Consider the following 25125-nt stretch of genomic DNA (forward strand, 5'->3'; position numbering starts at 1 on the left):
CCAGTCAACACTAGTGTTGTCCTCAGTTTGTCATCAGAGGCATACCTAAATCTGACAGATGATTTGAAGATACTCTACTAGTCAACGCAAGATTTTCACTCCGAGGGATCAGAGGCCTGAAAAGGACTAAAACTTCATTGAGTTTTATCAGCAATACAAACAGAACCAAAAAAAACACAGCAAATGCATTTAGAAATACTGCAAATGATTTGCATTAATGAAGAACTATGGAATGTCGCTTTTAACTGCAAGCTGCACAGTCTGGCCCCACGAGTGGAACATAGTGTACAAAATTAAATCAATCTTGCTTTTTGAGTTTGTAGGTTCAGGAGGTTTTTTTTGGTGTGAAATGGTGCATCTAAGTCATTAAAAATCTTTGCAAGAATGATATGTTTCTGCGCATCTTTTAAAAAATATATTTAAGAGTACTCAATTATATTTTTTTCCAATTATGGGGCAATTTAGCGTGCCCAATCCACCTACCCTGCACATCTTTGGGTTGTGGAGGTGAAACCCACCCAGACACGGGGAGAATGTGCAAACTCCACACGGTCAGTGACCCACGGCCGGGATCCAAACCCAGGTCCTCAGCAGCATAGTCCCAGTGCTAACCACTGCACCACATGCCGCCCTGTATCTGTGCATCTTACACAGAACGAGATAATTATATTTTGTAAAATAATAAAGTAATGCTGTGGAAATATCACAAAATGCTGGTTTTGCTTAGTGTATCATAAAATACAGAGGATACGCCTGGAGAAAGGGAAAATATTGTGAACTACTGCAGCAGGTAACAATTGCAAGAGAAAAAAATGGTGAAAGCGACTCGTTCAGTTCTGGAGTACAGGTAGAGGATATTGTTTTTGTATAGCTTGCCTCAAAATCTTCTTAAAAGACACTAATTATTGCAGAATTTTAAGCATAAGTTACATCCTGCTCGAACTGTGTTTCTGCAAAGCCTTGCAGTAGTTCAGAACTGGCCAAGCCTCCAGGATGAATGATCACCATTGGGAGTTTCCACTAATTGCGGTCATTTGCAGGGCTTCAGGGAGAATCTAAAAATTACAGCTGCTTTTCTGGGGGGGGGGGGGGGGGGTGCATAAGGACATGAGTGGGTATGTTCTAAAAACTTTAGAATTTAATTTTCTGAAAGACTGACTACTGTACATCAATATAACCGGGGAATAATTCAGTGTATTTTAAAAAAAAAGTAATTTGCAGCAACTTAAAAGTCAGGTTACACACAGCTAGTGGTTTGACAATGTGATTAAAAACACTTACTTTAAGTGATAATGGTCCATTTGCAGCTGTATTAATCAAACTGCACTGTTACCACTCTGAAATACAGCAAGAAATATTTTTAAAGTAAGCCACTTAAAAAAAAAACAGATGCTGCCTGATTGTGATGGCTCATGGTAGGTTTTGCACTCAGCAATATGCAAATGAGTTTCAAATCGGGTGCAACTTGCTTCCAAACTGGTGATGCTTTCAAGACGGAAACTTTTGGCTGGTTCCCAGAATGAATTTGCAGGACAAACAACAGCCAACACCATCGAAGAATCACCCATGAGGTGGCCAATGCTAAAACTGTATTGGTGGTGGTGTGTCAATCCACAAAACATAAATGTTAATGAAAAACACTGGCATATTTTCCACACAAATGTTTTTTAGAAGAAAAATAATATACCGTGGATGCTAGAAATGTGAATCAAAATAGAAAATGCTGCAAATCCTCTGTCAGCCAAGCAGCAAGGTCATTGACATGAAACGTTAAGTTTATTTCTCCCTGCCCACAGATGCTGCCAGATGTGCTGAATATTTCCAGAATATTTGTGGAATCTTTTTGTATTTTTTTTTGTTAAAAAATGGCCTTACAAAATGACATAAAAAGCATATTACTGTTGAAATCTATTACAAAATGACAAAAAAAAGAATATTACTGTTGAAATCTATTGCCGTTTGTTTCTACTGGGCAGAAGTTAAAAAGGGCTCAAAACTGATGTTGGCCGTTTACATTTGGACTTCTTTATGTGATGTGGCACACTTATCCAACACAAGTGTTTAAGTGGACATTTATTCAAATTTAGTCTCTTTACACCTCAACAGCTGGTCTGAGTGGAGGCCTATAATCAACAATAAACGACTATTGACGTGAATCACATGAAGCAGCTCCAGCCTTATCACTGGTGTTTTACAAGCTGTGCAATTACATTTTACAAATCTGAAAACCTGCTGCTTAATGCAGCCACTGGGAATTATTGGGATTCTGAAAGGGGGGGGTTTGCGGGGGTTTGCGGGGCGGGGCGACTGCCGAATGTGCCTTCGTTTTGATGATGTCTTTCCTAATTAGCCGCAACGCAATTCTTTTGAGGGCAGAAATGGTCACTAATGAAATCACAATTCAAAGTGCTCACAAACAGCTCTGCACCCAGCTAGTGAATCCACTCTTCCAAGTAAAATAACGTATTGAACATTTGGATTTTGCCAATCGCTTAGTGACAAATATGACTGGAAAAGTCTAATAGTGTAACCATGGGTGTGAATGAATTTTTATTAAGTCTAATCTTTTTTTACTGATTCACGTTGATCACGTCATATACTGGTTAAAGCACAGGGGTCAAGATATTCATAAGAAGTCCTTAAGCTCAGAACACGGTGGGATGGATTTTCAGTTGTAATGAGACATCTCAGCCCCAAAAGTCACTGGGGAAAGATTCACTGGCTCATTTTTATTGACTGGCTGCCAATCTCCCACTGTCTTTAATTAAGTGGTGCGGTCCCCGCACAAACCTGACAATAATTATATATTAAATGGGATCCAATTATGATTCCGATGCTATTTATAGCTGGCAAAAGAGAAGTAACATTGAGGAGAGGCAGTGTCTATTATTCCTTGGTGCTGAAGAATTTTGGAATATTGTTTATGCAGCCATCATGCACACATAGTGGGTTCGAGTCAGACTGCCGCACATGATGGAATGAAACTCTTCCACACTCTCATTCACGATCGACTCTCTGGGGCAAATGAGGGTGCTTCTTTGGGAGATTACTCTTCCTTTGAAATTCTTCTTGATGTTTCAAAGCGCGAGCAGAACCCAAAGAGTGGAGGAAGATGGAAGTGAACAAAGCAGTAGATGATGGCCAGTGCTAGCATGGCTTCTAGGTGTCCCTGCCCCAATACCCTGATGGCTTCTTCCTCCATTTGACTGAAGCGCAGAATGAGACTGGCAAAATTCCTGCCACATCCACCCTCACGCCCCTATTGTTGACAGCCATTGTTTCCCTTAGAAAAGCAGTATCTCTATGCTATTAAGTGCTGTGTAGCGGAGTGAAACATATTTATCTAGAGAACATACCATATGGAAGAAATGACAAGTTTAGAGAAAGGATAAGAGGGGTGCTTGTGCATGGGGATGGCTGGAAAGGTGGTGGTAAAAGTCAGCAGTAGAATGAAAGAATTGACAGTTGTGAGCTTTTGAAGATTGCTGTTTGAATCTGTTGAGGGAACTTTAGCAGCAAATAAGACTCCTGTTTATAATGAGGAGTGTTGATGCAGTGAATCACTGCCACTGGAGAAGGGCAGATGGTAGGGAGGAAGAGTGAGGTGTTCATCAGGGGGTGTGCTTTCATAAAATGTAATAGAATGGCATGACCCGCATAAATAGATACAAGACAAGCAGCATCTCACCTCTGCCATCCTGGTTAGGTCACTATACCTCTACTCTGTGGCAGGTGCTAACTACTTGCTTTCAGGATTACTGCTGTGTTTATTGAGACCCTGGCACCACTTTCAGAGAAGAGAACCTACCTCTGGTCCTCTCCTCCACCTTATCCTTGCTCATCTGGAGGTGAAGATGACGATGACCATGCTCAGCATCTGAGGTCTTTTGTAGGGTTCCAGTGGCTATGGAGTTGACTGCCAAGACCCATCTCTGCCTACAAGGTTCTGCTGTGAATAGGACAGGATAGCAAAGGCTGACCTTCTAAAATGGTTTCCTTTCTTATTGTTGTTGGCTTAGGTTTAACTGATGGGGAATTGTGTGCATTGTATCATGTTATCGTTTATGGTTTCTCGCCTAATGGCTGTGTGCTCGCCAGTTATGGCCCCTCCTGCTTCTGTAACCTGGGGTTTGGCAAGCTGCCCATGCTGGTGAAGGGGAGGGGTGCTCTCTCTATCCCTCCTGCCTTGCTCCGTGCCAATTGGTTTTGTTTATCGACAGTTTTGTTTACCGTGTAAAGTTGGGATTGTACTGTTGTCTGTTTTGTGGTTTGTGTGTTTGCTCTGTATTTTGCTGCAACTTTTGTATTGTTCTTGGGTTGAACTGTGCCTCCTCCTATGAGGAGAGGGGTATTTTCCCTCTCTGTACCACCGTGCCCCATGTCGTGTGTCCTTTCCTGGTGGACCATGTTGCTCATTCTCGCACACAATTCCAAAACATGCACATGCATACAATCGCTCATATACTCTTACACACATGGACACTCTCGATGTGCACGACTGTTTTCTACACTGATACTTTCCCATAAATGCGTTGGGCTGCTGCAGGGTTGGGGAGTGTTATGTGTGTGTGCGCTGGATATGATGCTGAAGGTTTCATTTTTCTTTGATTGCTTATTTGGTTTTGTCTATGGTGCACAATGGGTAATTCAGTGTATTGCTGTTTGTCATAATTTCTGCTTTGTTTTTTTTTGGCATTATGAAAATGTTATTAAATTTAAATATACCCAAGTGTACCCCCATGGGTAGACATGCCATGTCACAGGCCAGTGTTACTGCCTAGCATCCCAACCAGACTGAGAGGCCTGGACACTTTGCCTGAACACTGGATGCTTTAACACTGCAGGGGCAGCAGCCGATAATCAAACACCCAATAGCTGGGCTTCATCAATGGGGACATCCCAGTGACCAGAGGGTGCGGGAGAGGGGGGAGGGGGAGGGTACCTGAGCCCAGTCCCAACATTCTTCTGGTGGGGTCTGGGATTCAGTTCCCGGGAACTCTTGCTGAAGCTGGGGGTACGTGTGCAGGGCAGGAATCATCAGAGTAACCGGCTCGTTGGATGGCACACAGAGATGGCAGGTAATGCAAGGGTGGGGGAGGCGGAAGCCATAACTGGTTATCCATCTGTCGCCCTCCCAGGTTCCTTACAAATATCACAAGATGGATGATATTGTGGACACCGCAGCAGCGGCCCTCGCGGTGACAGTGGCAGTTCAGGCGGCCAGATGTCAGGCAAGGCAGCCAACAGAGGCTCGAGGCAGCAGCCCATCTGCAAGGGCCTGCCCCACATCCTGAGGACCCTGCCACCCATCAGACCAGGGAGGGACCCAGAGGGGAAGGCCGGTGACGGCCCAAAGAGTACAGGTGTTGCTGGTTGTTTGAAGGGATTTCAGACAGCACGTGTCACAACAGGGGGCTAGTGCAGCACCTGTGCCATGTCCTTGCAGACTAGGCACCACGTGGAGGAGGAGGATACCTTTGCCCAGTGGCCGTCAAGGTCACCGCAGCCCTGAGCCTCTGTACCTCAGGTTCATTCCAAGGCTCGAGCGGGGACCTGTGCGACATATCCCAACCAACAGCCCAAAGTACATCCGTAAAGTCACAGATGCCCTGTTTGACCGGTCAGCTGACTGTATAAACTTTGACCTGCACCAGGCCCATAAAGATGCCCAGGCAGCAGAATTCTCCACTATCACCGGGCTGCCCTAGGTCCAGAGGTTAATAGATGGCATGCATGTCACCTTGCATGCACCAGGCAGTCCGAGAGCACCCTCAATTAACAGGAAGGGGTTCCACTCCCTGAAGGTTCAACTTGTGTGTGACTGCCATCTCAAGCTTCCCTGGGGCGGTGCATGGCAGCTACATCCTGAGGCAGTCAGAGATCCCCGACGTCTTCAAGAAACAGCCCAGGATGACCGATTGGCTCTTGAGAGATAAGGGATACCCAGTTAGGTCGTGGTTAATGATGCCACGACACCAGTGTGGAGGCTGGTGACCGATGTGAACTCCTGATATAACGAGGCCCATGTTGCTACCCGGGCTGTCATTGAGGGATGCATCGGACTTCTTAAAATGCAGTTCCGATGCCTTGACCGCTCTGGTGGTGCACTGCAGTACGTTCCCTGGAGGATCGCCTGCTCTGTGGTGATCTGCTGTGCCCTCTACAACCTGGCACAGTTGCAGGGCGATGTGCTGAAGGTGGAGGGAGAGGGACATGTGTCCCCGTCAGGGGAGGACAACGAAGATGAGCCAGACCAGGGAGAGACTGGACGACGAGCCTGGGGAGGACGGAGAGAACAACTGGAGGATGGAGGACAGACGACAAGTGGTGAGGGTCCACATGCCAAGACAGCCAGGGAGGCCCTCGTACTCTCCCACTTCTCACAGGACATGGCTTTGTCAGTCTTCTCACCCACTGTCCCCATCCCATCCATAGTCCACCCCTCCCCTCCACCCCTCCCAACTGTCCTCTCACCTGATCCACCTCACCTCCCTGCCCCCAATCACCTTGTTCCACTGTCCCAGGGTCTGTGTAACATCACTCCAGGGTAAGGGGCCTGTGTCAGCACTGTCATCTGGTCATAGAATCCCTATCTGCTGTGGAGCAGGCGGCCATTTGGCCCATCGGGTCTTCACTGACCCTTCAAAAGGCCCCCTACCTAGACCCAATCCCCGGCACTATTCCTGCAATGCCACTCTAAGAGCCAATTTAGCATGGCCAATCAACCTAATCTGTACATCTTTGGACTGTGGGAGGAAACAAGAGCACCCGGAGGAAACCCACGCAGACCCGGGGAGAACGTGCAGACTCCACACAGATAGCCACCCGAGGTTAGAATCGAACCCGAGTCCTGGAGCTTTGAGGCAGCAGTGCGAACTATGCCACCCTGCCGCCCCAATATACAAGAGGGTGATGATAACCTGCTGTCAGCTGAGTTCTGGTGCTCCTCAATTTATGCCATAGTTTGACCCCTGTCTCTCTCTCTCCTGACAGAGCACCCACACTGATCGCTTGCACATGGTGTGCCTATAGCGAGGAGCGCGCCCAGATCCAGGACCAATGTGAACAGTTGGTGCAGTCTGGCCCACAGTACGGAATAATGTAACAGATGCTTCACATGTACACACGTTTTAATTGTGCACAATCAAAACCCTAACTGTCCCGAGCCACCGATTGTCCTGCACCTCTGTCCCCCTCCCAGTGCTCTCTCAGTGATCCTCGATCTTCTTAGCCTTCCATGCCCTGCCATTAAGTCTAGGTGGGTCTCAATGATGCTCTGCCTTTACGTCAAAGTGGGTCTCCAGAATGCAGAGAGGTGGAGGCAGCTTGTTGCTTCCCGTGCCCTGTGACCGTTGATGCCTCTGGCGGACGTCCTCTGGATGGTCCTGACTGACTTGGTGGTGACACATGCCTCGCCATGCCACGCTGATCCCCCCCCCCCCCGCTGATCTAAAGATGCAGCGTTGTCATCGGGGGTGGGGGTTGATCTTAGGAGAGCTGGTGACCACCATTCTCTCCCTATTGGCAACCTCTGGATTGGCCTCCAGTGCTCCATCCTCCCATTTGCTTTAAGTCCTGGGGTGTCACCTTGGGATGGAGGGGCAGCTGTACTGAGATTCAGAGTCCCCTGTGTCATCTGGCTCTCCCAGTTCAGGCGACCCCATTATCTGCACCATAGTGTAGATGCACTCAGCAATGCCCTTCTGTAACTGGGCGACAAAGCATGTCGCCAATGTCCACCTGAGTCAGGGGTATGGTTCCAAGCAACTGGAACATGCTCTGGAGCACTATGCCCACCAGAGACTGGAACACGGTCCTCAGAGATGAGGACTATGCTCTGGAGCGCCTTGGCAATGCCTCCCGGAGACTGGGACATGCTCTGCAGTGCCTTGGCAAGTTCCACCTCCATCTGGGACTCGTCTCCCAGCGACTGGGACATGCTGTCAATGTCCTCAGCCATAGTCGTCACGGACTGCGCATTGCCTTGGACACCACCACTCATGCTGCTGACGTCATGCTCCAGGCTTTCCACTGTGATCAGCACCCAGCAGTGTTGGCCTTAGAGCCATGTATTGCTGGCACCATGTCCTGCACCCGTAGCCTTTGGGACTCCTCCAATCGGCTATGGACCCGCTGGAGTGTCGCTAGCATCCCCCTCTGAATCTCATAGCCATACCTGAGCATCTGAATCAGCTTAGAGGCTCAGCATCTGACTGGGACCCAGCTGGGTCCTGGGGTCCAGCAGCCCTCTGACTGCTATCTTGCCTGGCATTCCTGCCTCCACCTGATGTGCATGCTCACTAGAATGGGCCCCAGAAGCCTGTCCATTACAGTCACCCATCGAGGTGTATGAGGTGGAGGGTGAGGGTGACAGCTGTGACACCTTTGGAGTTCTCCTCTGACATGTTCTCTTAGGAAGCCAGAGGGCAAGAGGAGGTGGGGGACCAGCCCAGATGGAGAATCTGTAGGAGAATGGACATGTGGTCAGTGGGAGGTAAGGATCATTATGTCTTGCATGAACAACACACGTGTGACGGGTTATCTGGGTGGGGGCAGGTGAATACTCTCCTCTGTGGTCAGGTGAATCTCGATGGTGATCGATTTGTCCTCAGCCAACTCAACCTGTTTCCCTTGGGGGCGAGGACTCCGATGTCCTACATCCCGCCGCTCATCTAGGCCCTTCCCAGTCTGTTGAGGGCCAACTACTCTTGCGGGGACAGAGGGGATAGCGAGCCACATGCTTCATACATTGTGTGGCAGGTGTCAGGCATGGGCACGCCACTGCCAGTGATGGGTGGTGTGCGCATGTGGGTGCCAGGTTGTGCTGGACCACAGGTATGGTATTGTGCTTGGGGCAGCGGGGATGGGTCAGTGTTTCGGTGCAAACAGCAGGGCCGACAAATGGGGGCGGGGATGGCCAATAGTGACAAGCAGGACCGGTGGCAGGGAGCCGAGGCTAACTCACCTGTGTGGCCCAGTGGAACATGGGGCAGAATTCTCTTCCCCCCCCCCCCCCCCCCCAATGCCGGGTGGGAGAATCGCCGGGGCACGCAATTCTCCCACCCCCCCCAAACCAGCACGGCGAGAATCACGGCTGGCCACTCGGAGAATCGCCGCTCGCCTTTTGCGACCGCCCCAACATGACAGGTTCCTGCGGCGCCGTCCACACCTGGTCACTGCTGGAGGGAACTGCGCGGGAACGCTGCGGGGGTGGGGGGGGGGGGGGGCGGCCTGTGGGGGGCGGCCTGTGGGGGGCACCGATGGGGTCTGGCCCGCGATCGGTGCCCACCGATAGGCGGGCCGACCTCTCTAGAAGGAGACCTCCTTTCCTCTGCCGCCCCGCAAAATCCATCTGCCAACTTCTTGCAGGGCTGATGCGGGGAGGACGGCAACCGTGCATGCGCGGGTGATGTCATTTACGCGGTGCTGGCCGCGTCATTTACGCGGCGCCATTTTTTACGTGGCGCAAAGGCCCAGCACGCGTAAATGACACGACGCCGCTTCAATCTCCATAGGGTTGCACAACAGGAGGTACTCTAGGTGCACTGGAGAACAGTTCTCATGGGAGGTGCTGCATGCTAATTGCCCTGGAAGTTCATACATCCTCTGGATTATCCTGCTGGGAGCTATCCGATACTCAGATTTCAATCAGAGTCTTTGGAAGGTTCCAACCATCTTAGCAGAATAGTTACTCAGGAAAGATTAAACCAGTTCTAACTCCAGGGTAACTAGAGTACTGATAATGCCCCTGAATCCCAACTTGACCCTACAACTAGCCCCCTGCCCACCCGACTATTGCCCTGACTTTCTGATTACCCTCACGATAATGCTCCAGATCCCTGACTACTGTCTCGGCCTGCTCACTACATCCATCTGGCTGGGATTTAAATATGCAAGGATATATGTCTTGCCGAAAGGCCAGGCAGATGGGCAAAGGGGGCGGGGTTACATTGTCAGTAAGGAATGAAGTTAAATTAATAGCAAGGAGCGATATAGGATCAGAAGGCATAGAATCTCTGTGGGTAGAGTTGAGGAATCACAAAGGTAAAAAGACCCTGATGCAAGTTATGTACAGGCCCCGTAGCAGTAGTCAGGATGTGGGGCAGAAAATAAATCAGGAGATAGTAAAAGTATGTATGTAAAAAAGGCAATATCACAATAATCATGGGGGACTTCAATATGCAGATGGACTGGGAAAATCAGGTTGGTAGTGGATCCCAAGAAAAGGAATTTGTGGAATGTCGAAGAGATGGTTTTTTGGAGCAGCATGTGGTGTAGCCCATTCGGGAACAGGCTATTCTGGATTTGATTATGTGTAATGAGGCAAACTTGATTAGGGATCTCAAGGTGAAGGAACCCTTAGGGAGCAGTGACCACAATATGATAGAATTTACCCTGCAGTTTGAGAGGGAGAAGCTGCAATCAGATGCAACGGTATTACAATTAAATAAGGGTTAACTACAAAGACATGAGGAAGAAGCTGGCCAGAGTTGATTGGAAATGGAGCCTAGCAGGGAGAACAGTGGAAACGCAATGGTAGGAGTTTTCGGGAGGCACAGCAGAAATTTGTGCCAAGGTGGAGGAAACATGCCCAGGGACAAGGCATCCATGGTTGACGAGGGAAGTCAAGGACAGCATAAAAGTAAAAGAAAAAGCATACAAAGTGGTGAGGATAGTGATAAGCCAGAGGATTGGGAAGCCTTTAAAAGCAAGCAGGGGACAACTAAAAAAGCAATAAGGGGAGGGAAGATAAAATAGGAGTGCAAGCTAGCTAGTAATATGAAAGATGATAGGAAGAGTTTTTTTCAATTTATAAAAGGTAAGAGGGGCATAAATAGACATTGGACCCCATGACTGGAGAAGTAATAATAGGAAACAAAGAAATGGCAATCAAACTGATGTTACTTCGCATCAGTCTTTACGGTGGAAGACACCAGTGGGATGCCAGAGCTCCAGGAGAATCCGGGGGCAAAGGTGAGTGCAGTGGCCATCACTAAGGAGAAGGTTCTGGGGAAACTGAAAGGTCTGCAGGTGGATAAGTCACCTGGACTGGATGGACTACACACTCCAGGGTTCTAAAAGAGATAGCTGAGGAGATTGTGGAGGCATTGATGTTGATCTTTCAGGACGCACTGGAGGCAGGAAGCATCCCAGAGCACTGGAAAGTGACCAATGTAACACCACTGTTTAAGCAAGGAGGGAGGCAGAAGACAGGAAATTGGCTGGTTATAGCCCGACTTCGGTCATTGGCAAGATTTTAGAGTCCGTTATGAAAGATGAGATCACAGAGTACTTGGAATGCATGATAAAATCGGACTGAGCCAGCACAGCTTTGTCAAAGGGAGGTAATATCTGACAAATCTGTTTTTGAGGAGGTAACAAGGAAGTTAGACACAGGAGAACCAGTTGACATGATTTATTTAGATTTCCAGAAGGCCTTTGACAAGGTGCCGCACCTTGGAGATTGTTAAATAAGTTAAGAGCCCATGGTGTTAAGGGCAAGTTCCTGGCATGGATAGAGGATTGGCCGACTGGCAGAAGGCAGAGAGTGGGCCTCAGGGGTCTGTGCTCTGACCACAACTTTTCACAATATACATTAATGATCTGGAAGACAAAACTGACGGCACTGTTGCTAAGTTTGCAGATGATACAAAGATCTGTAGAGGAACAGGTAGTATTGAGGAAGCAAGGGGGCTGCAGAAGGACTTGAACAGGCTAGGAGAGTGGGCAATGAAGTATCAGATGAAACGTAATGTGGAAAAGTGTGAGGTTATGCACTTTGGAAGGAGGAATTTAGGCAAAGACCATTTTCTAAATGGGGTAATGCTAAGGAAATCAGAAGCACAAAGGAACTTGGGAGTCCTTGTCCATGACTCGCTTAAGGTTAATGTGCAGGTTCAGTCAGCAGTGAGGAAGGCAAATGCAATGTTAACATTCTTGTCAATAGGGCTAGAGTACAAAACCAGGGATGTACTTCTGAGTCTGTACAAGGCTCTGGTCAGACCCTATTTGGAGTATTGTGAGCAGTTTTGAGCCCCGTATCCAAGGAAGGATGTGCTGGCCTTGGAAAGAGTCCAGAGGAGGTTCACAAGAATGATCCTGGAATGAAGAGCTGGTTGTGTGAGGAACGGTCGAGGTCTGTACTTGGTGAGTTTAGAAGGATGAGGAGGATCTTATTGAAACTTACAGGATACTGCGAGGCCTGGATGGAGTGGACATGGAGAGGATGTTTCCAATTGTAGGAAAAACTAGAAGTAGAGGGCACAATCTCAGACTAAAAGGGGCAATCCTTTAAAACAGAGATGAGGAGGAATTTCAGCCGGAGGGTGGCGAATCTGTGGAACTCCTTTGCCCCAGAAGGCTGTGGAGGCCAAATCACTGAGTGTCTTTAAGACAGAAATAGATAGGTTCTTGGATTAATAAGGGGATCAGGTCTTATGGGGAGAAGGCAGGAGAATGGGGATGAGAAAAATATCATGATTGAATGGCGGAGCAGAGTCGATGGGCCAAGTGGCTTAATTCAGCTTCTATGGCTTATGGTCTTATCTGTCCCCAACTGCTCCTCCTCCCTAACCCCTGCTGACTACACCCCCTGACTAATGACCCTGCCAATCATTTGGTCTCCTCTAATTAACCAACTGACCCCCTTACCACTACTCCCCCCAACTGCCCACCCCAACCGCACAAACTGACCATCCAACAACCATGTACTGGGTCAAAATGACCAAGGATTGGCATTCACAGTCAAATTTCCACTTGCTCCTTTTTGCTTGGATTGGAATGCAGCTGCTCCTTTTGCACTCGGCCTCCTGGCTGGGGCTACTGCAGAAAGGTGCGGCGCAGCCATTCAGGAATCCACAGGGTGCGGCAAAGCAGATTTGGATGAAAGGAAGCCACGCTCCTTTTTGAAATCACCAACTGCCATACATGCCAGTGAGTAGGCACGAACAGATCGCTAGGGGAACTTGCAAAGATCTGTTGAATGCATTCTACTGGGGAAAACCACAAGACAAGACTGCACATTCAGTGCTCAAGTTAGTCATTGCTCCACCTCCTCTAATCACAGTTCGGTATTTGCCCCCTTTATGGGGATCCGCCAAGAGGGTCACATGACCCAGGTAACCAATCACCCTACCAACTGTGGGTTTCTGTATCAGTTTGATCTGTATTGTAGTTATATGTAAATAAACACTGCAGTTAAGTGTGCGGAAATATTACACACATGTTCCCTCCCTCCTGTTCCTGCCATTCCTCCCGGTTCTATAATTGGAGGATCAGCAAGAGATGGAAGATTTGGAACAGTTATTCTGGCCATTTCCATTGGTCACCATGCAAGAGTCTTTCAACTACACAGAACACATTGCGTCAGCATCTTCTGCGAGGCCAAGGAAAGAAAGAATGAAAGAACAGGAGGGAGCCTCTGCCGATAATGAGACCGGGGTAGACAGACTCACATCGGCCTGGAACTGGCTGTTGTTGCTTTCTGTGTTATGGAGTTATCCTGAGTGAGGCAAGCAAGCTGTGTGTCAACGTGCCTGGGGAGGGGGGAAGAGAGCTTAGACAGCAGCACGGGGACTGTCCCATCTCCTCCTTATTTGCCCCCCTACCCCCACCATCTCGCTTTCCCTTCTACAATTCGTCACCACTGAAACAATGCACACTCCAGCAGGCCGATGGTCTGAGTTGAAGTATATAAAACAAAACCTGAAAAGGTTTTTTTCTTTCAATCTGGGCTGCATTGTTGAATCTTTCCTCCTAATATGAATTTACTATCACCATGTACATATGGTGCAATGTGCTGAACATGTTAATGAGGCAGTTACCAAAATCAGATTCTTTCGTCTGCACAGTTTTATAAATAACTAATGGGACATTTTCAAGTCAAATTAACAATATTGCATGATGCTTTCAAATAAAATTTGTTCTCTCTGGTTTGTTTAATGATCGTGGTGGGGTCACGCCATTCAACAAGATCATGGCTGATCTGATCGTCACCTCAACTCCACATTCCACTTAACTTTTGATTCCTTTTTTTAAAGTCATGAATCTGACCATCTCTGCCTACAAATATATGTTGACCCTGCTGTCTGGGGAGGGGGGGAAAAAGAAGAGTTCCAAAGACTCACAGCCCTCATCTTTGTCTTAAATAGGGGGACCTCTTATTTTTAAACTAAACTTATCAGTTCTAGCACCTCTCACACATACAATGGGCGGCACAGTAGCAGAGTGTTTAGCAACCCGGGTTCGATTCCACTGTCTGTGCGGAGTCTGCACATTCTCCCTGTGTCTGTGTGGGTTTCCTCCGGGTGCTCCGGTTTCCTCCCACAAGTCCTGAAAGACATGCTTGTTAGGTGAATTGGACGTTCTGAATCCTCCCTCAGTGTGCCCGTTCAGGGTGCTGGAGTGTGGTGACTAGGGGATTTTCACAGTAACTTCATTGTAGTGTTAATGTAAGCCTACTTGTGACACTGATGAAGATTATAATAAAGGGGAAACATCCTCAGCATCCACCCTGTCAAGTCCCCTCAGGATCTTATTAAGAGCACCTCTCGACTTCTAAACTCCATTGGATAACAGTCCCTAACTGTCCAACCTTTCCTCATAGGATAAACCTAACCAGGTATCGGTTGAGTGACCCTTCTCAAAATTGCTTCAAATACACTTAAATAAAATAACAAGATCAAACATGTACATAATACTCCAGATCTGTCTCACCAACATCCCATACAATTGTAGTAAAACATCCCTGTGACATCCAAGGTGTCTTGTTGCAATTAGGGAGGGGAAAAAAACTGAGTTAGTGATTAAGAGCTCAGCACACATTTTTGGCAAGACTGAAGACCATTGCCGTTGCAATTGCTAATCTTGTTTTCTTGACTATCCCGTCCCATACCTGGTGATCTACATCAATCTTTGCATCAAAGTCACCAGGAACCATCAGCTTGTCTGACTTTGACAGAGTAGCAATCAATTACACCACCGAACCTTGGGAATTTGACCCTGAATATTCTGCCAATGCTGCATCCAAAATGAAGAAACTACAGGACTAACTCTCCTCAGGGCCACTGAATAAACAATTACTGCACCGAAATCGCTTCAGTTCAAAACTGGAAGATAAAGAAAAAGATTAATTTTTGTGAGGGTAATCATCTCTCTTATACAGACGATGCCAAAAGTTGGTTCAGGGAATGTCTAAATGGAAATAGAAGAGAAAACAAAAAAGGCACATTTTCCCTTGGACAGTGCAGGCCTCAAGTCAGAAAATCTGCTTCCCGATTGGGAATCGCTGACCGGCAACTTACTGGCAGTAAATCAATGCCTAGTAAATAAATGTCCAACATCAGCCAGCTCCTCCTGCCCTGTCATCAAGGGGGCTAAGACAATTACTCCATCCACCCGCCTAAATGTCTAAATCCTGTCTGTGGAGGGGGAAAATCTACCCCAGTGCTCATGAACAATTTAAAAAAATCATTTGTCTTCAAACAATTGAACATGTCAAAAATAAAGTTTGATGCTCATGCATTTTGCTGATTATCATAATACTGCAGAAGCGTCATCATTAGAGCCATTCCTCTGACAAGCATTTTGACATAAATCCTTCTGTGGCTTTAAAATCACTTTTGCTGCAAAACTGCTTTGCTAAGAAGTATAATTAAGGGCCACAGATTTAGCTGCGACTCCAACTGAAATTTGCATTGGTCCCCAGAGGCTCAGATACTGCTAAATTATCCTTAAGTCAGTAAAAGATAATCTCTAGAGCTAAAGCCTCTCAGCAGTCTAGTGTGCATCTTTGACACCTCTCCCTTGCTTTGCAAGGCAAATAAGCAGTGACAGGAGTGTTGTTATGGATCATGCAGATAACCAGATGTAGGCAGCACTGAGGACTCACAGTCTCAGCTTTAATCATTCCACCAAGAAAGACAAGCAACAGACGGGATAAACCTTTGCAACGAAGAGATGAAAGTATTTAGCTCAGTTTGGGTGAGTAACTGCAGCTACGTCAACTCGCATTGCTCAAGATACCAACCAAAATAACATTCAACTTTCCCATTATACTGCAGCACAGAGCATGGAGGGCACTGAAGGAAAATGCATTAATATTTTATGAACTCACACTTAAACAGATCAGGAGAATAGCAAATCTCATTATTACCAGAAATTGTAGTTTGTATTATTCAACAGAAAACATTCAAAATCAAAGGAGAAAACTGATGAGCTGCTCCAACAAAACCTGGGGGGGGCGGGGGGGAATTTTCAACTTCCCCCACCTGGGCAGTGAAGTCAATCGACATATAAAAATTAGACTTGTTCTACAGCGTAGGGTTTTAAAAAATTGTGTTTCTGGGATGTGCCTGGCAAGATTAACATTTATTGCTCATCTCCAAATGTCCTTGAGAAAGTGGTGGTGAGCCAGACTCTAGAACCGCTGCAGCCCATCTGGTTAGTGTTAGTTTCAGGATTTTCACCTGTGACAGCGAAGGATTAGTGCTATCGTCCCAAGGCAGGATGTTTGGAGGGGAACGTGCAGGTAGGAGGTGCTGTACCCATACATCCGCTGGCCTTTCCCTTCCAGTTGGTTAAGATTGCAGGGTTGAAAGGTGCCCCCTGAAGGATTGGCTGCAATGCATCATGTAGACGGCGCACGTTATGACGACTGTGAGCTGGTGGAGGGTGTTAGTATTTAACATGGTGGATTGGGTGCCAATCGAGCAGGCTACTGTCCTGGATGGTGCAAATGTTGTTGGAGCTGCATCCATTCAGGCAAGTGGAGCGTATTCCATCACACTCCTGACCTATTGGGCCTGGCAGATGGTGGACAAGCTTTAAGAAGTCAGGAGGGGAATTACTGAAGACAGAGGGCAACATTCTCCACCTATCCACACAGCAAACGCGAACCAGTGGAGAACTGAGCATTCGCCCAAAAGGTCTGCGCCAGGTGCCGAATTGGACGTCTTTTGCTGGTAGCGATAACAACGGTCACACCCCATGTTGCCGGTGGCATGCAAAATCGGCATTTGCATGCATTTAAATGTGAGCCCCTCTCAGGTGGAAGTCTTGCGGACATGGATTACTATAAGTATTGACAAATGTGGACTGAACGCCATGGCTGGGAGGGCGAGTGGGAGGCTAAAAAAAAAACACTGAAAAACTGGAATGGCTGCCTGGGCAGGAGGCAGTAGTGGATAGTGATTTGGTGCCAAGTTCATGGACTGATGGTGTCCCCCTTGGATTAGGGTGGCCTGGCTCAGACGACCATTGCTGCAGTCAGTCGTTTAAACAGACCCCTTTGGGTGTTACTTACAGGCTCCTGGCTGCTCACACTGCAGAGTCCTGCCTGTGTCCTTTCAATACTCAGAATGCCTCTGGTCATAGAACAGTACAGCACAGTACAGGCCCTTCGGCCCACGATGTTGTGCCAACCATTTACCCTAATCGGAGATCAACCTAACCTACACCCCTTCAATTTACTGCTGTCCATGTGCCTGTCGAAAGAGTCGCTTAAATGTCCCGAATGACTCTGACTCCACAACCTCCGCTGGCAGTGCATTCCCCGCACCCACCACTGTGTGTAAAGAACCTTCCTCTGACATCTCCCCTGTACCTTCCTCCAATCACCTTAAAATTATGTCTCATCATGACAGTCATTTCCACCCTGGTGAAAAGTCTCTGGCTATCCACTCTATCCATGCCTCTCATCACCTTGTACACCTCGTGATGGAACCATCAATTCACCAGACACGTGTTTCCGATATGAATCTAGGCTTTAATCGACTTACTTCAGAGCCAGCCTGTTACCCGTTGATGAACTCTTAGTGAACTCAGGCTGACTCTGGACAAGGGTATTTATACAGCCGCACTAGGGGGAGGAGTCGTGGGCGGAGCCAAGGGTGGAGCCCAGTACAAGTTCCTGAGTACTCCAGAGCTACTCCCCCTAGTGGTAGGATAGCGCTACTGCGCTTACAAAGACAATGTGAATTACGTCAGTCTATCCGGTGGTCGAATTCCGGGGTTGCAGCCTCTTGCGGTGGCTGGATGGGTGTTGTGTGCTGGGGTACGATGGCGGACTCCAGGGAGGGTTGTATCCGAGCTTCATACTCTCCTGGTTCGACCGGGGGCGCTGGGGGCTGGCCGGCGCGGGTGCGCGGAACTGGTGGAGCGAGCTCGTGGGCTCGGGAGCGTGAGGGGGCGGCAGCATGGGGTGTAGGGTGAAAGGTCCTTCAGTGGGGGTAGAGGGGGCGCTGGATCCGGCGGGTGCCAGATCTCGGAGGGATACAGCGTTCTGACGGCTGTCAGGGTACTCGACAAATGCGTACTGGGGGTTGGCGTGGAGCAGGCGCACCTTTTCAACAAGGGGGTCGGTTTTGTGCACCCTGACATGTTTCCTCAGAAGTACGGGGCCCGGTGTCCTCAGCCATGCCGGAAGTGAGACCCCCGTGGTAGTGCCCTTGGAAAAAATGAAGAGCCTCTCGTGAGGGGTCTGGTTGGTCGCTGTGCACAAAAGGGACCTAATAGCGTGGAGCGCGTCTGGGAGGACTTCCTGCCATTGGGAGACTTGGAGCTTTCTAGACCGGAGGGTCAGTAGGACGGTCTTCCAGACCGTCTAGTTCTCCCTTTCCACCTGCCCGTTTCCCCTGGGGTTGTAGCTGGTAGTCCTGCTCGAGGCGATGCCCTTGTTGAGCAGGTACTGACGCAGCTCATCGCTCATGAAGGATGAACCCCGGTCGCTGTGTACGTAGCTGGGGAAACCAAACAGGGTGAAGATGCTATGCAGGGCCCTGATGACTGTGGGAGGTCATGTCGGGGAACGGGATAGCGAATGGGAAACGGGAGAACTCGTCTACGACGTTTAAAAAGTAAACGTTCTTGTTAGTTGAGGGGAGTGGCCCTTTGAAGTCAATCGCGAGGCGTTCAAAGGGCCTAGAAGCCTTGACCAGGTGGGTCCTGTCTGGTCTATAGAAGTGCGGTTTACACTCCGCACAGATCGGGCAGTCCCTGGTGACCGCTTTTACCTCCTCGTTGGAGAAAGGCAGGTTTCGGGCCCTGATGTAGTGGGCGAGCCGGGTGACCCCCGGGTGGCAGAGGTCATTGTGGATGACTTTTAATCGGTCGATCTGCGCTCTGGCGCATGTCCCGCGGGCATCCGGAGGCTCGTTGAGCTTCCCGGGTCGATATTTGATATTGTAATTGTAGGTGGAGAGCTCGATCCTCCACCTCAGAATTTTGTCGTTTCTAATTTTGCCCCTTTGTGAGTTGTCGAACATGAAGGCAACCGATCTTTGGTTGGTGATGAGGGTGAACCTCCTACCTGTGAGGTAGTGCCTCCAGTGACGGATAGCCCCCACAATGGCTTGTGCTTCTTTCTCGACTGAAGAGTGTCGGAGTTCTGAAGCAGAGGGGATACGGGAGAAAAATGCAACTGGTCTCCCTGCCTGATTTAAAGTGGCTGCAAGAGCTACCTCTGAGGCATCGCTCTCTACCTGAAATGGAGTGGATTCATCCACCGACCGCATGACCGCTTTGGCGATGTCCTCCTTGATGCCGTCGAAGACCTCGGCTGACAGGAGAAATCGTGTGGCCCTAAAGAGTGGGCGGGCTTTGTCCGCATACTGAGGAACCCACTGGGCGTAGTAGGAAAAGAAGCCCAAGCGCCGTTTGAGGGCCTTGGGGCAATGGCATACGGTCCGAGTCTGGGCCCAGAACTCCGTTTTCCATGACATAGCCGAGGATGGCTAGTCTGGTTGTGCGGAAAATGCATCTCTCCTTGTTGCACGTGAGATTCAGTTTCTGTGCCATCTGGAGAAAACGGTGGAGGTTGGCGTCGTGGTGCTGCTGGTCATAGCCGCAGATGGTGACATTGTCCAAGTATGGAAACGTGGCCCGCAGCCGTACTGGTCCACCATTCGGTCCATTGCTCGTTGGAACACCGAGACCCCATTAGTGACGCCGAAAGGGACCCGGAGGAAATGGAAGAGGCAGCCATCGGCCTCGAATGCCGTGTAGTGGCGATCCTCCGGGCGGATTGGGAGCTGGTGGTATGCAGACTTCAGATCCACCGTGGAAAAGAGCCGGTAACGGCCGATCTGGTTTACCATGTCTGCAATCCTGGGGAGGCGATACGCGTCGAGGAGCGTAAATCTATTTATGGTCTGACTGTAGTCGACCACCATACGGAATTTTCCCCCGGTCTTAACGACCACCACCTGAGCTCTCCAGGGACTATTGCTGGCCTCTATAACCCCCTCACTGAGTAGCCTTCGGACCTCTGCTCTGACAAATACACTATCCTGCAGGCTTTCCCGCCTGCTACGAGTGGCTACGGGTTTACAGTCCTTTGTGAGATTGGCGAAGAGAGGAGGGGGGGGGGGATTCGCAGCGTAGTGAGGCTGCAGATAGTGAGTGGGGGCAGGGCCCTCCGAAGCTGAGGGTGAGGCTACATTGGAAGTCTAGGCCTAATAAGAGTGGCGCGCAGAGTTCGGGCAAAACGTAGAGTTTGAATTTCGAGTAGCTAGCGCCTTGGATTGTGAGTGTCGCGGCGGTGCGCCCCTGGATCTGGACCGAATGGGAGCCTGAAGCGAGCGAGATAGTTTGCTGCACGGGGAAAACGGAGAGCGAACAGCGTCTTACCAGGTCTGGATGGATGAAGCTCTCCATGCTCCTGGAGTCGAAGAGGCATGGTGTTTTGTACCCATTGATATGGACCTCTGCCATCAAGTTTCGTAGATTCTTTGGTCGTGATTGGTCCTGGGTGACCGCGCTGAGTTGCGGGTAGTCGGCGGCTCGATAAGCTGTGCTGGAGAGGCCCCGTGATGACTGCCCTCTGAGTTCATAGTCGAATTCGAATTCTTCCGCAGAGTTGTCCGAGCGCGGATGCCGATCGGGCCCGTGGATCGCACGTGGCGGGCGGCGAGGAAGATGGCGGCCCCCATAGTCGCACGTGGCCAGCCACGTGGTGGAGGTTTTCCAAGATGGCGGCCCTCATGAATCGCACGTGGCTGGAGGGGGCGGAGTCGGGGAATAGGCCGCAGCGTTTTGGGCCCTGCGAGTGAGGGGAGCGATTACTTCGAGTCACTGGGGAGTTGGAAGCTGGGGCCCTTTTAGCGAGGCACACTCTTGCGTAATGGCCTTTTCGCCCGCAGTTGCTGCAGGTCGCGTTGCGGGCCGGGCAGTGCTGCCGCAGGTGCTGGTTCTGGCCACAGAAATGGCAGGGTGGAGCAGCATAGCGGCTGGCTGGAGCAGCATGGTGGCTGGCTGGGGCAGCATGGTGGCTGGGCGGCCGCGTAGCACAGGCCTGGGGGAGTCGCTGGTCGGGGGCCCATGATTGGGTCGCGGAGAACGAGTTAAGGCTGCGGAAGGAGACCTCCATCGTGGTAGCAGCTTCCACAGTCGTTTCCAAGTCCTGGGCCCCCTTTTCCAGCAGTCGTTGGCGCACTTAGTTAGACCTGAGGCCCGCTACAAAAACATCGCGTACCGCCAATTCCCTGTGTTCAGCTTGATAATTACAGTCATTGGACACATTATTGAGTTCCCTTAGAAATTCAGCGAGAGTTTCTGTAGGCCGCTGGCAGCGAGTCGTGAACACATGGCGAGCGTAAACTTCATTAATAGGCCTTACATAAATTTGATCAAGAACTGCTGGCGCCGTAGTATATAAACTGGCCGAGTTTAGTTGCGTAGAGATTCTGTGGCTCACCCTCGCGTGCAGTAGACTTAGCTTCTGATCCTCTGTCGTTTCGGCTGTGCTCACTTCTGCCAGGTAGGCCTTGAAGCACCGCATCCAGTGGGAGAAGATTTCTTTAGCCTCTGCATCCTGCGGGTCGAGTTCCAGGCGTCCAGGCTTGAGGGCCGATTCCATAATCGATCTTTACTGTTCTTAAGTCGATAAAATTGATGGAACCATCAATTCACCAGACACGTGTTTCCGATATGAATCTAGGCTTTAATCGACTTACTTCAGAGCCAGCCTGTTACCCGTTGATGAACTCTTAGTGAACTCAGGCTGACTCTGGACAAGGGTATTTATACAGCCGCACTAGGGGGAGGAGTCGTGGGCGGAGCCAAGGGTGGAGCCCAGTACAAGTTCCTGAGTACTCCAGAGCTACTCCCCCTAGTGGTAGGATAGCGCTACTGCGCTTACAAAGACAATGTGAATTACGTCAGTCTATCCGGTGGTCGAATTCCGGGGTTGCAGCCTCTTGCGGTGGCTGGATGGGTGTTGTGTGCTGGGGTACGATGGCGGACTCCAGGGAGGGTTGTATCAGAGCTTCATACTCTCCTGGTTCGACCGGGGGCGCTGGGGGCTGGCCGGCGCGGGTGCGCGGAACTGGTGGAGCGAGCTCGTGGGCTCGGGAGCGTGAGGGGGTGGCAGCATGGGGTGTAGGGTGAAAGGTCCTCCAGTGGGGGTAGAGGGGGCGCTGGATCCGGCGGGTGCCAGATCTCGGAGGGATACAGTGTTCTGACGGCTGTCAGGGTACTCGACAAATGCGTACTGGGGGTTGGCGTGGAGCAGGCGCACCTTTTCAATCAGACATGCCCTATAGTCCAGGCAGCATCCTGGTAAATCTCCTCTGCACCCTCTCCAAAGCAGCCACATCCTCCCTATAATGTGGCAAACAGAACTGGACACAATATTCCAAATGTGGTCTAACAAGGGTTTTATAAAGCTGCAGCAAAACCTCACTGCTCTTAAACTCAATCCCCCGTTAGTGAAAGCCAACACACCATGTGCCTTCTTAACAACCCCATCAACCTGGGTGGCAACTTTGAGGGATCTATGTACGTGGACCCCAAAATCCCTCTATTCCTCCACACTTCAAGAATCCTGCATTCAGCATTCAAATTCGACCTTCCAAAATTAATCACCTCACATTTATCTAGGTTGAACTCCATCTGCCACTTCTCAGTCCAGCATTACATTCTGTCAATGTCCTGTTGTAACCTGCAACAGCCCTCAACACTATCTACAACTCCACCAACCAACCCACCCTTCCACTTCCTCATCCAAGCCTTTTATAAAAACCACACAGCGCAGAGGTCCCAGAACAGATCCTTGCGGGACACCATTTGTCACCGACCTCCAGGTGGAATACTTTCCATCCGCTACCACTTGCTGTCTTCTTTCAGACAGCCAATTCTGTATCCAGACAGCCAAATTTCCCTGTATCCCATGCCCCCTAACTTTCTGAGTGAGCCGACCATGGGGAACCTTATCAAATGCCTTACCGAAATCCATAGACACCACATCCACTGCCCGACCTTCGTCAATGCATCTCGTCACATCCTCAAAGAATTCAATGTGGCTTGTGAGCATGACCTGCCACTCACAAAGTCATGCTGACTATCTTCAATAAAACTATGTTTTTCTCAATAATCCTAAATCCTATCTCTCAGAATCCTTTCCAATATTTTTCTCATCACAGACGCAAGACTGACTGGACTGTAATTCCCAAGGATTTTCCGATTCCCTTTCTGGAACAGGAGAACAACATTCGCCTCCCTCCAATCATCCGGTACTACTCCAGTGGAGAGTGAGGACACAAAGATCATCGCCAATGGTGCAGCAATCTCCTCCCTCGCTTCCCGTAGTAACCTTGGGTATACCGTCAGGCCCAGGGGACGTATCTATCCTGATGCTTTTCAAAGCCGTACTCGTGTGTGCTTCACCACTTTATTCCCCCCGTTCCAAATTCGGTAGAAACCCAGAGACAACAGTAGAAATGGCAATGAAGGCAATGGAACACCTAATGAACCCCCAGGAATTTGAGGTCGCAGCGACCAATAGAACAGGGCAGTGTCCCATATGGGAAGAGGAAATCGGAAATATCCAAAAGGGAAAGGATGGCCCCTTTGCAGCGAACTTTGTGCAAATGACGAAACATGTCCCGGAAGTATAGGACATACTTGGTGGGAGAATCTGACCGAGATTCATAAGAAAAACTTAGGAAAAGTTTGTAAGCCGATGGCAATCGTGTCCTGCTTGGCACAATTGCGAGGCACAGAGGAGGTCGTGAAGACACTCCGCAGACAGCTTGAAGAGAAAGAGAGGAATAGTGAGGAAGACGTTAGCAAGTGCGAAAAAGTTAGCAGGCAACTTAGAGAGCAGTTAGCAGCAAAGGACAAGGAGATGGCGGATGTCAAACAGGCACACCAATCTTGTCTCACTCACCTAAGCAGCTTTCAGTCACAATACAATAAGGCCTACCAAGACACGCAACGCACAGTGTTGGTACGAGAAGAGACAGAACATCAAGTCGAGCAACTAAAGAAGCAATGTAACGATTTAAAAGCAGCCCTACGAGTGCTCCACGGTTCCACGACGGAACAAAGGCAGAGTTTGGTAGACCACACCAAATGCCGAAAGCAAATTGTAGACCTGCAATCCCTGCTTTCAGTGCAAAATGGTTTCCAGAATACATTCGGTCCCCAGTTAGATCAGGAAAATGGCCACGATTCGCAGGAGTTAAATTAAATTTCCCATCGCTATGTACATGGAACATGTACTCAGGATAAACCTCAGAAAAGAAAAGCACCCCCACGCCCGACTGCACAGGTAGAGCACAATCCCATGAACCCGGTCACCACACAGCACAGGGCCACAACAAACGGAGACCCTGATTTTCTGTACATCACCCCATTAACCGTCACTCAATTAAGGGATACGTGCGACAAAATAACACCGTTCCAACCCACATCAGACCCGCACCATTATTTTGCAAAGGTTAAACAACAGGCGACCATGTACGGCCTGGACGAAAGAGAGCAGGTAACGCTCACAGTTTTGAGCCTTGACCCCTCAATTGTGGCAGCCGTTCCCGACCCACAAAATGTAGGAGGAGGCACCCTCCAAGAAATGCATGCAGCGGTCCTAGACGCGATCGGCTACAATAAGGGAGATCCCGTAGAAGGCCTCAATAAATGTAGGCAGAAAAAGACCGAGCACCCAACAGCGTTTGCTGGACGCCTTTGGACTCATTTCACAGCACTCTTTGGAGAGTTAGTCCACTCCCATTTGACACCAGAGAATACGGCCAAATAGACTTGAATCCATGTCTCTCACGCGACCGAAGCAGGACAGAGGGCTTGCGCTAATTATGACCCCACAGACGAAACACAATGAGAAATGGGTAC

The 25125-nt window shown here is 49.4% G+C and overlaps 1 protein-coding gene across 6 annotated transcripts in view; it reads right to left on the reverse strand.

Moving 5' to 3' along the window:
• Positions 1–25125, reverse strand: part of LOC119950596 (heparan sulfate glucosamine 3-O-sulfotransferase 1-like) — a 183677-nt gene that overhangs the window by 82297 nt on the left and 76255 nt on the right. The window contains exon 1 of one of the 6 annotated variants that reach the window (XM_038773160.1): positions 1282–1300. The exons of the other annotated variants lie outside the window; for them this stretch is intronic. The gene's annotated coding sequence lies outside the window, so the exon portion shown is untranslated. Of the gene's footprint in view, positions 1–1281; positions 1301–25125 lie in introns of those variants that run through there. 6 annotated transcript variants of the gene reach the window in all.

This window comes from Scyliorhinus canicula, chromosome 16 (assembly GCF_902713615.1).
Source record: "Scyliorhinus canicula chromosome 16, sScyCan1.1, whole genome shotgun sequence".
Classification (NCBI taxonomy): Eukaryota; Metazoa; Chordata; class Chondrichthyes; order Carcharhiniformes; family Scyliorhinidae; genus Scyliorhinus; species Scyliorhinus canicula.